Raw genomic sequence first — 12,441 nt, forward strand, 5'->3', positions numbered from 1 at the left:
TTTCTCATTTTTTCGTATATTAGGGTCCATCGAAAGTATCGAAAATGGGTACTCCTTAGATGAGGAATCAAATTCTGCATCAAACGAGTGTTGCCGCTTGAAATTTGAGTAAACCCACAGGGAGATAAGTTGAAAATATGAGTTGAAAAAAATATTTTTTTCTTTTTTCCTTCTAAAATTTGATGATGTAATCTAATATTATTTTATTATTTCCACTATTATTTTGTAATTTCCTTAGGAGGTCCATTTTAGACCCCAAAACTCCCCTAATGGTTGACACCTAATCCGAAACGGATGAGGTGAAGTCGGACAGTCATCTAGAAGATGAACTGATCCGTTTTATATGTGTATAAATAAAGTGTTGGCTAATGAATAAAGGAATCAATCCTTCTTGTTTTCTTGCGCTCATTGCTGGAGTTACCTGCTCTGACATGGTATCAGAGCACAGGTTTCTTAAATTAGTTGTAACTCCTCTCTTAAGAGCAGCTCTGCCTCTGAATCCGCTGCCCCTCTGACGTGATTCCCTTTGCCTGAATCCACTGCCTCTGACTGCCCTGGCGCTCTCTGACTTGACCTCAGCGCCTCTGACATGGAATGCGTGGAATGTGCTGCTGTATAGACTGCGTTTGAAAATTGAAAACTGAGGTATCATTTTTGTATGGTATAGACTGCGTTTTTTTTATCATTTTGAAGAAACGCTGCATATAGATTTTGGTATCATTTTTATCATTTTGAAAACTGAGAAACGCTGCAAATAGATTGAGGTTCCCGGAACCAGAAAGCCCAGAAGGGCCGACGAGGGCCTTCACCTTACGCAGCGGAAGCATGCCCAGAAGGGCCGACGAGGGCCTTCACGTTACGCAGCGGAAGCATGCCCAGATCTGGTGACAATGATCATATCGTTAGCAAATCTGAGGAGCTAACCGTTTCGCCTTACGGAGCTTCTTGACCAAGGCCATTGGCTGCCTCTTCAAACCTCGCTGAAACCTTCTTCGAGCACGAGCATGGAAGAGCTTGACGAGCTCTTCTGAGGTCATGTCCAAAAGGGCGTCCAGATGGAACTTTGAAGAACTGTGACTGCATTTTTTATTTGAAGCCGTGGACTGCGTCCTTTGTAAAGATTTTTTGGTGGCCCGAGCTACTGTATTTGCTGTGTTTTCCTTATTTAAAGATAGAATTTGTGAAGTCCGAGAACTGTGAAGTCCGAGAACTTGTGAAGGCCGAGATCTGACTTGGTATTTGAAGCCAAGAACTGTTGGTGTGAAGACAAGGGCGTGAAGACAAGGCCGAGAACTGTTGGCGTGAAGACAAGGGCGTGAAGACAAGGCCGAGAACTGTTGGCGTGAAGACAAGGCCGAGAACTGTGTCAATGTGAAGACAGTCCTCATTACTTCGCTGGTTGTTGATCTCTCTGGTTGAAAGGAGGTTGTGGGTTCGACTCACCGCGCCAGAATGATATACCAAAGCGTTTTCATATATATATATATATATGTGAGCGCCCTTGAAAAATGTGCGAAAAGTAATATGAGCGCCCTCCTTTTTTTTTTTACAGTGATTTTCATATGAGTGTCTAAGCAGTGATATATATATATGCGCCATCTTTTGTTCAGGAGTGATATATGTAACCAGTCATATATATGAGCGCAATTTTTTTCTCAGATATTGATATATGGAAACGCAGTGAGGGTCCTTATTTTTTTTAAAAACAGTAATATAGTCATATATGTGAGCAGTCTTTGAGCAGTGAACAGTGTATTGAGCACCCTTGTTATATATATACTGTTGCATAAGGCAATCATATAAGGATTTTTTCTCTCAAACAGAAGTATTTTTTGGCAGAAATTTTTTTTTTTTTCTCTTCTTCACAGAATGCATTCAATCATTTCAATGGTCGGAATAGTTCTCACTGGCAAGGAGAACTATTCTGAATGGTCCCGGATGGTAAAACACACCCTTATCTACAATGAGCTGTGGAAAGGTGTGTGTGTCGGAGAAGAAGACAGAGACCCTGTGCAACCCACATCAGACAAAGAACTCGCCATTTGGGAAAACAAGAACAGCAAAGCCTTTGCATTGATCGCAGCATCTGTCAATGAGGAAGTAAGTCGTCATATTTCCTGCTATTCCACTGCATTTGAAGCTATACAAAAGCTGAAAGAACTCTATGATACACATTCTGCACTTGAAGTTGTTCAGCTCATGATTAAACTCTTCACTCTTGAACTGAAAAATAATGATCCTCTTGCTCTTGCATCTGAAATAAAGTCTATAATGCATGATATAAAATCCACTAAGGTTGAGCTGGATATCTCTCTTATTGCCTTTCTCAAAGCACTTTATCCTACCTACTCCAATTATCTTGAGTCTTTACAAGCAAATGGAAACCTTAAAGATATAACCTTTGACTCTCTTGTGAAAAAGTTTGCTGAAAGAGAGAAAGCCTTTGGGAAGAAAACAGTCCCTGAATCTTCTGAAGAGACTGTTTGCCTTGCTCACAAAGAAAAGCATCATACTCAAGATTCTGCAAGAGGAAGAGGTGGACGAAGAGGAAGAGGAAGATACTTCAGAGGCAGGGGGGGCAGACATTCTCAAGCAGAAAAGGCAGATCTGCATTGCATTCGCTGCAAACGAAATGGATCACATGATGCTTCTACATGCAAGCTACCATGGGACAAAGTTGAGCAGAGAAGAAATCAGCAGAAAGGTAAAACTGATGACTCAGACAAAGGTAAAGCACCCGAATCTGCACACTATATTGAGGCACAATGTAATATTGGAGTAAATGAAGATTTGTTTAATGCTTCACTTGCTTCTTCGAAAAATGACTGGTTGCTTGATTCAGGAGCAACCTGTCATATGACTCATAGAAGAGATTTCTTTGAAGATTTCACTAACAATGTTGATGGAGCAGTATACTTTGCAGATCAGTCAAAAATCAAGCCATCAGGGCTTGGCACAATCAGGCTTAAACTGCCTGGTCTTCCAGACTTTCTTCTGGATCATGTTCTATATCTCCCACAGCTGAAGAGAAACTTGCTGTCCCTGGTTCACATCCGTCAGCAAGGTCACTCCATTCACATGTTTGATGGCAAGCTTGAGGTAAGAAAGGCATCTGACCACTCACTTGTCATGAGGGGTATAGAAGAAGAAAGACTCCTTAAACTGCAAGGAACCTCTGCTCATGCACAACATTTCTCATATATTTCTCATCATGAAGAATGTACACTTCCATCAAGTTTATTATGGCATGCTAGATTTGGGCATTTAAACTATGATAGTCTCCGCTTGTTGAAGAAAAATGGTGTTGCTGGTTTGCCTACAATTCCTAGAAAACATAAACAATGTGATGCTTGCATTCTAGGAAAGCATAGCAAACAGTCTTTTCATGATTCACATTCAAGAGCACATAGGAAGCTTGAACTTATTCATTCAGATTTATGTGGTCCAATGCCTGTTCCTTCTGCAAATGGAAATAAATATATCATGACATTTATTGATGATTACACCAGAATGTGTTGGGTTTACTTATTGAAGAACAAATCTGATGCTTTTCAAACATTTAAGAATTTTCATAAGTGGATTGAAAATGATGCACAATCTCATATTGGGTCTATTCGCACTGATAATGGAAAAGAATATACATCAAATGACTTTGAACACTATCTTCGCCAACATGGGATTAAACATCAAACAACTGTGCCTTATAATCCTCAACAGAATGGTGTAGCTGAAAGAATGAACAGAACAATTTTGAATATGGTACGATCTATGCTTTTCTTCAAGAATGTAAAGACAATGTTTTGGGCTGATGCTGTTCTATGTGCTGCATATATAAAGAATAGATGTCCATCTAGTGCTATAAGAAACAAGACTCCTTATGAATTGTGGCATGGACATGTTCCTTTGGTCAAACATCTCAGGATATTTGGTTCCACCTATTATGCTTTAATACCAAAGGTACATAGAAACAAACTTGGTGCAAGAAGTCGTAAGTGTATCTTCCTGGGGTATTCAAACACATCTAAAGCATACCGCCTTTATGATGAAGTAAATAAAAAGTTTGTTTTATCTAGAGATGTCATTTTTCTTGAATCATCCAAATCTGACAGTGTTGTTGAGCGGCAACTTGATCGCTTGGATAGATTCACAAAACCAAAATCATTCCAAGAGTTTGATAATCAGATTCCACATCTTGAAGGGGGGATTCCTATACTAGATCAACATGTGGAATCTTCTTCTGAAGAACAATCTCCCCTGCATGACACTCCAACAACGGATGATGCTTTAAGTGATGTAATTGATAGAATTGGGAGACTCAATCTTGATTCAGACCCAACTCAATCAACAGAACAGCCTGGACCATCTCAGAAAGGTCCCCCAAAGTGGCTGACAAAGACACTTGAAAGTGTTCATCCTGATGAAATTGGAAAAACAGGAACCCGAAATTCAAATCGACAAGATGGAGGTGATGTAGATAACTCTAATTCACCTGTTGATATGGATGTTACTTATGATTGTGAATTGAACTTGTCTACAGATTTTGAACCAACTTCCTTCAAAGAAGCTGCTTCTTATGATGAATGGAAAGAAGCGATGCAGAAGGAGTATGATGCCCTCATAAAGAATGGCACTTGGAAGCTGGTTGATCCTCCATTTGGAACCAAACCAATTGGCTGCAAGTGGGTCTACAAGAACAAGTACAAAGCTGATGGCTCACTTGACAAGCACAAAGCTAGGCTTGTGGCAAAAGGTTTTGCACAGAAAGAAGGGGTCGATTACGAGGAAACTTTTGCTCCCACAGCAAAATGGGCCACCATCCGGACACTCTTTGCACTAGCTGCTCAGAACGGTTGGAAAGTCCATCAAATGGATGTAAAAACTGCATTCTTGAATGGAGATCTAAAAGAGAATGTTTTTATGTCCCAGCCTGAAGGATTTGCTGTGAAAGGACATGAACACAAAGTATGCAAACTTGTGAAGTCCTTGTATGGCCTCAAACAAGCACCACGAGCCTGGTATGAAAAACTAACTGAGCATCTTCTGAAACTCAACTTCAAACATTTTGATCTTGATGATGCAACTTTATTTGTCAAGAAAGTTGGCAAAACAGTTGTATATCTTGTGGTATATGTAGATGATCTTTTAATGACAGGGAACAATGAAAGCTATATTGCATCCATAAAGAAAGAATTAGGAAAAATTTTTGAAATGACTGATTTGGGCTATGTTCATTACTATCTTGGCATTGAAGTAACCCAACATCCAAAGTCCATATTTCTTTCTCAAAAGAAATACATTGGAGATTTGTTATACAGATTTGGCATGACAGAGTGCAATCCCCTTTCTACTCCAATGGAACAAAACTTGAAGCTCACATCTACTGAAGGAAAGGAATTTGAGGATGCAACAAGGTATAGACAGCTTGTAGGAAGTCTCATCTACCTCACTACTACCAGACCAGACATTTCATTTGCTGTTGGAATCCTCTCCAGGTTTATGCAAAAGCCTTGTGAGGGACATTGGTCTGCTGCAAAAAGAGTTCTAAGGTACTTGAAGGGAACTCAAGACCTTGGAATCAAGTATACACAGGTGGACGACTTCAACTTGATTGGATACTCTGATTCAGACTTCGATGGAGACAAAGAAACTGGGGTATCTACTTCAGGATATGCTATGAGTCTTGGATCAGGAGCTGTCTCCTGGAGATCACGCAAACAATCAGTACCAGCAGATTCCACAACAGAAGCAGAATATGTGGCCGCAGCTGAAGCAACGAAAGAAATTGTGTGGCTCAGGAAAATTCTTGAAGATTTGCAGGTAAAACAAATACAATCAACTCCACTCATGATTGATAACACATCTGCAATAAAGTTGGCCAAGAACCCAAAGTTCCATGATCGTACTAAGCACATCAATACTAAATATCATCTGATCCGACATCATGTTGAGGCCAAAACAATCCATCTTCGTCATTGTTCCACAAACGAGCAAATTGCAGACATCTTCACCAAAGCGCTTGGAAGAGAAAAGCTTGAAAAATTCAGAATGATGCTTGGACTCACCAACATCCCTTCAGATTAAGGGGGCGAATGTTGACACCTAATCCGAAACGGATGAGGTGAAGTCGGACAGTCATCTAGAAGATGAACTGATCCGTTTTATATGTGTATAAATAAAGTGTTGGCTAATGAATAAAGGAATCAATCCTTCTTGTTTTCTTGCGCTCATTGCTGGAGTTACCTGCTCTGACAGCATGCTTTTGATGGACCCTGCTACATGAAAAATGAGAAATACATGAAAAAATGTGATTGCAATCACGTTTTTCATGTATTTCTCATTTTTTCGTATATTAGGGTCCATCGAAAGTATCGAAAATGGGTACTCCTTAGATGAGGAATCAAATTCTGCATCAAACGAGTGTTGCCGCTTGAAATTTGAGTAAACCCACAGGGAGATAAGTTGAAAATATGAGTTGAAAAAAATATTTTTTTCTTTTTTCCTTCTAAAATTTGATGATGTAATCTAATATTATTTTATTATTTCCACTATTATTTTGTAATTTCCTTAGGAGGTCCATTTTAGACCCCAAAACTCCCCTAATGGTTGTATCCATGCTCTCTTAGACAACAAAAGGTAAAGGAAAAATGAATTATTAGAAAATTTAGAGAAGGCATAAGTTTTTTGGCAAGTTCAAAATCCATGAAATAAACTCTCAAATAAATAATCCTTCCAAAATAGTATTTCTATTTTGATACTCACAACTGTCAACCCAACCATCTTGTTGATTTGTTGAAGCCGTTTTCCTTCACTGGCAAGCAACCCTTCTGTGAGATTTTATAACCTTCTTGTTTTACTGATACCATTGTTTCTGATATTCATTCGCTCTTTCGCATGACCCAGGCGAATGAGCTCTTTTCTGTGGATGCTTATTAGTTCCCTCGCTTGACATTTCTATAGGAAAATAAAAGTATTGTATTGAACATTATTTTTTTCGAATCCCCAACTAGGGTACATAAACCACATATTTACACCAAAACCTAACTATAACATTTTCCAAATGGAAATCTATAAACCAAACCCCAAATATCGCAAAAGAACAATAATCAACATACACATTTATATATGTATATTAACTGCACGTATATCTATTTCAACATACACTTTATATGCACATAACAATTGTGGCCAAGAAACAATGAAAAAAATGGAAGAAAGAAACCATTTATATAAATTTTAGAAAGAAGAAATAGGTTGCGTCCTTTCATTTCCAAGCATGAAATTCCCAAAAAAAGTTTTCTTTCTAGAAAATCTTTTGTTACAACATCAACGAAAACACTTATTTTTTATCAAATCGCTGCAAAAGAACATATTTTATGTCAATTTCATATTATACAAAGGAAAAGAAAAAAAAACTTTATCTGCAAACAAAACATTCAATGTCAACATAGCTATCTGTTTAGCACAACTTCATAATTCACAACAAAATAGTCTGAAAAAGGTGATTGATATTATTTGAAAAGCTCAACATTAGTAGGAATGCTCAACAGCAAACATCTCTAAGTCTCAAATGTTATATAAAAATATCCATAGGAAGTGGTGGTATGTCAACAATAGAATCAACATTTGGCAGAAGTGAGAACAAATTGTCATTTTCAATGAAATCATTGGAACCATCAACTGCTGGAACATGGAATCTATATGTTTCTCCGATGGAGACACCATTATTGATAACACACACAAACTGGTTCTTATATCACCATACATTGTATATTTGAAATAGGCACAAACATAAAACATCAATTTTTTCATTCTAGATCCAACCAATATATAATGTAGCCATACATATGATAATCATCATAATCTTTGTCGAAATATAGCGAGACAAATTTACCTTATACAACCTCCTTCGGCGATGGCACACCACCATAAGGAAGAAAAATTTTCTTCCAAACCATCTCATCACTGCTAAAAAATAAATAATGTGGATCCATCCCATTGAAGACATGTCTCAGTAAAACCCACACATATTTCCTTGGACCAAACTTCTGAAAAATGGAGAAGAAGCCCTGCTCACCAAGATGAAAAAAACCAAGGTTCCTAAACATCTTTGTAAAAGGGTTGACAAAAAAGTAATTCTGAAAACCTATAGAATTTGCTGGCAAACCGAATAGAATCATTGATCCAATTACGCTTTTAATTCCGTATGCAAAATGAAGAAATGGGAAAAATATGGTAGATATCTGTCCTTTGTCACTTAGGTAAAAGCCAACATAACAACCAAAGCCCGAACAAACTGACAAAGAAATAATTCTAGCGCAACGATTACAACTGGTGAGAAAGATTGGGTCTCCTAACAAAAGGCACCAATGTTAGCAAACCAGCTTAAATCTCAACAACACGATTAAAGGAAGCGAACAAAAAAAAGTACAGAAATTTCAAAGGACATAAACTCCCAATTAGTTGTATCCATGGTTTGAACAACGAGTTAGCTTAAAAGAAAGAAGACACTGCAAATTTTATGCCATGGAAAAAGAAAATAGATCTAATAAAAAATGATCACAATTTTTAACATTGAAACATATAAAAAAAAAAAAAAAAAAACTATTAATATTGCAAGGAACATTGCACATGCACAACCTATAATCTATCAAGACCATATAAAACCACCTACATCATAACATCTCCACAACAAAACATATTGATAGGAAAAATAAACTACTAATTTAAAGGAAAAAAACATCCACATTTCAAAAAACATGTATGTCATACAGATATCCACATACATAATATTTGGATGACATTCCAAAGAATGTACAACTGTTAAAACAATATTCACTGTGTTAATTAAAGGATATAGAATATTTTAAGACAAAATATTTGGACCATAGTGTAGAATCATTTAATATCTTTTATAATTATACAATGATACGAAAATAAAATAAATTCAATTCATTGCACGGTTACTATGATCACAACAATCTAGTATGTATAATTTTTAAATTTTATATAATATTTTATTCAAAAGATCTTTATACAAAGATATTTTCAACTATATTTTTTCTATTTACACAACAAAATGAAACAAAAAAATTTATATTCTACTATACATTTGATACCACATGTATATGTCATTCTCTTTTTCAAATGTATCATAACATATATCTATATCATAATTTTTATATTTAAACAATAAGATAAAATAGAACAATATATTTTTATCAATATTCTCATACCAAATAAACAATGTTTTATTCATGCAAATAAATATAACTCTACTCTTCATATATATACTCATGTGTTCTAGAAAAAAGTCTTTATAAGTTTTTGATTAACAAAATCTAGGTGAATACAAACTTAAACATCATTTATTATTTATTTTTATTTTTATAAATTTTATTAAAAAATAACATATCTTTTTTGTTTTGTTATTTTATTTTTTTAAATAGTACATTGTCCCTCCTTACTACCTCTCTACTTTCTATATATTTTTATACTTTCTATGTGGAGGAATGGGAATTTCTTTCCTCTATTGATGAACAAAAAGTGGGAGGGAATTCCTCTCCCTTCCTTAAACATATCACTTTAGATGACTATATTTATTACCTTTGTGGTTGTGCTACATCATCATATTTCTTTTCATTATCATTGACATGGGGTATATTTCTTATGCATATAAGTTGGTTGAATGCAATCACTCTACATATCTAATATATTTCTTTTGCATATAGATTTTTCTTGAATGCAATGTTTAGTCAACACCAAAATTGTATAAAAAAACATTTAAAAATTGTCTTAACAAAAACAACTTAACTACCTATTTAACATCTTTAAACTAAATTCCAATATAATCTTAAATGATTTTTTTTCCTTCAATAATTTGACTACTCATTTCACTATTTAAAATATAGCAAAAAAATGATAATAATAATAGAGTGAATAATATTAATATTATTATAATAATATTGATTATATTATTAGTATAATACTAATTATGTCTAGGGTTCCAAGGTTACACATCTTAATATGCATACTCGTTACCTTGATGTCATCGTTCATTCGCGAGGCGCGGGAGTACCGGGACCGCTCTGCTGCAACCATGCTAAGTCATTTCCTTTCCCTCATCTGTGACCTTGGATACTGGTGAATTCGATGGAATTTTCCTACCCGACGGTCTAATTTGACGGTGAGTCTTCGTTTGATGCAGACTAATCAACTTGTGGTTCTGAACTTCGACAAATATCCGTTCAGACAAGTCATGGAGGTACCCAGGTATTACATTTTCCAGGATGAAAAGTGTAAATACAGCTTGGATTTTAAAACCCCAGGTTCACTCCTTAACGCACTGAGGTTTTTTTTTTTTTTTTATTGCAGGACTCCAACAGGGTTAGTGCTTTGTTTCCTCTCAGGAATGACAACGACTGTGTCTAAGGAATTTATGTTCTTTCTTAATGTTTAATAAAGGAATTCTTACCATCACCCCACTCTTTCACTTGCAGATTCTCGTACAGGTAATCCCTTCACTTACGTCGATGCCATACTTATGTTTAATTTTTTCCCTGCAGATGAGGGTTTCATGGCACGGTGTGCTGACAGAGGGTTTCGCCATACAAGTTCCTTATTCGGTCTCGCATGCTTTCAAGGCATCTCTTTTAAAGGTGAAATTCTTTCTTATTTTCTGAAAAGCTCTCCGGTTGAATACGAGTATAAATTGTAGTTTTTGCCAGCAACGCTTTCTTGCCAACAATATTTCTTTTTTTTGTTTTTCAAGAACAAAACCAACAATGTTATTATCAAAGTATATTCCAATAATTCAATTTCAAATTACTCGTTTTTCTCCATGTCTCAATTTAAAAAAAAAAAATATTTCATTTTCATAACTCCTTTCTTTCATTTAATTTTTCAATTTATATTTGAAATTTATATATATATAAAAGATAATTTTAAATATTTCATATTTTAATATTTGTTTTTTAATATTTAAATGTTAATATTTCACATCTAAATAATTCAAAATTTTTGAGTTGTATTTCATATTAAATATGTAATTTTCAATATATATATATATATATATATATATATATATATATATTATTTAAGATTCATATTCAAAATTGATACTTCATATTTAACACATCAGGTTTTACATATATATATTGATGATAATGATGTTGGTTAACCTTCATTGAGAACAAATTTTGTTTTATCAGACTTAAAGAAATGAATTATTTAGTTTGATTTAAGATTTTATTCTTATACTCAAAAAGCTTGGAGAGAAGCCTCTGGAGCTCACTATAATTTTGACATCGTAAAAGGCTAGGAAGGTGAGTATTGCAACAAAGACTATGAAACTGAGATCTAATGTGGTTGTATGCGGGGCACTCTAAGAGGAAGTGATTTGCATCCTCGATGTTCGTATTCTCACAAAGATGGAAGATCCTTTCCATCCATGGTGTTTTAGGAACTGCCGAACGACCCGTTTCACTATGGAGCTCATGAGAGTTCATTTTGATCTTGGTTATATTAATTTTCTTCTTTGAACTAGTTAAAACAGAGAGATAATTTTGATCTTCTAAAGTGGGGTTGATGACCTCCTTATAATATCTTAATTTTCTTTCAGCTGCTAAATCTTTCTCACACCACATTTTTTCTTTGAACTTAGAAGTAACAATATTTTTAATGTTATTAATGTTTTGCAATGCAACATTCTCATCGATCTCCTAATGGTTTAACTAGGCTCTGTGTCTTTATACCAACCTCGTTTGAGCCTTAGGTGGTTTTTGCTAGAATTTAAAGCTAGCTTAGGAAGTCTATGGTCTCCTATGTTATTGAGTTTGTGCTTATACAACAGAAGCCTAGTCATAGCTAGGCTCTTGATAGGGGAAAGACCCACTTCTATAAGGAGAATATGATAGGGTGTATTTCTTTTAATTTTTAGGTTATACATTATAAAACATTTCTGGATTTGCTCAATTTTTCTCTAGGATTCTCTAGAGATGTTGCAACCCCAAACCTCACATCCATATAAGATAACAAGAGTGACTAAAGTTTCAAAGAGGAACCTATTTCTATCCCACATTACAAGGTTTACTATTTTAAAATTATATTCAAGACCAAAATAAGCTTTCCACCCTCCATTAATCCTTTTCTCAATGCTATAGTTCCAGTTGAGCTTGCGATGAATATCAATTCCTAGGTACTTGTATGAATACACATCCTCCAAGTTACTATTGTCATACATAAAATTAGCGTAAGTGTCCTTCTTAGATTTGATAATCATAACTTTTGTTTTGTGAGTGTTGACAGTCATACCCATGGTAGAGAAGAAATCCTTAAGAAGTCCAAGTTGCTTATCAAGATCGGAAGGGCACCTTGAGAGTAGAACAATATTGTCAGCATAGAGAAGAAGGATGATGACTATCTGAACTAAGATCGTGTCAAGAC

Source organism: Pinus tabuliformis, chromosome 7 (genome assembly GCF_031772625.1).
Source record: "Pinus tabuliformis cultivar Carrire ecotype Pingquan chromosome 7, CPIR1, whole genome shotgun sequence".
NCBI lineage: Eukaryota > Viridiplantae > Streptophyta > Pinopsida > Pinales > Pinaceae > Pinus > Pinus tabuliformis.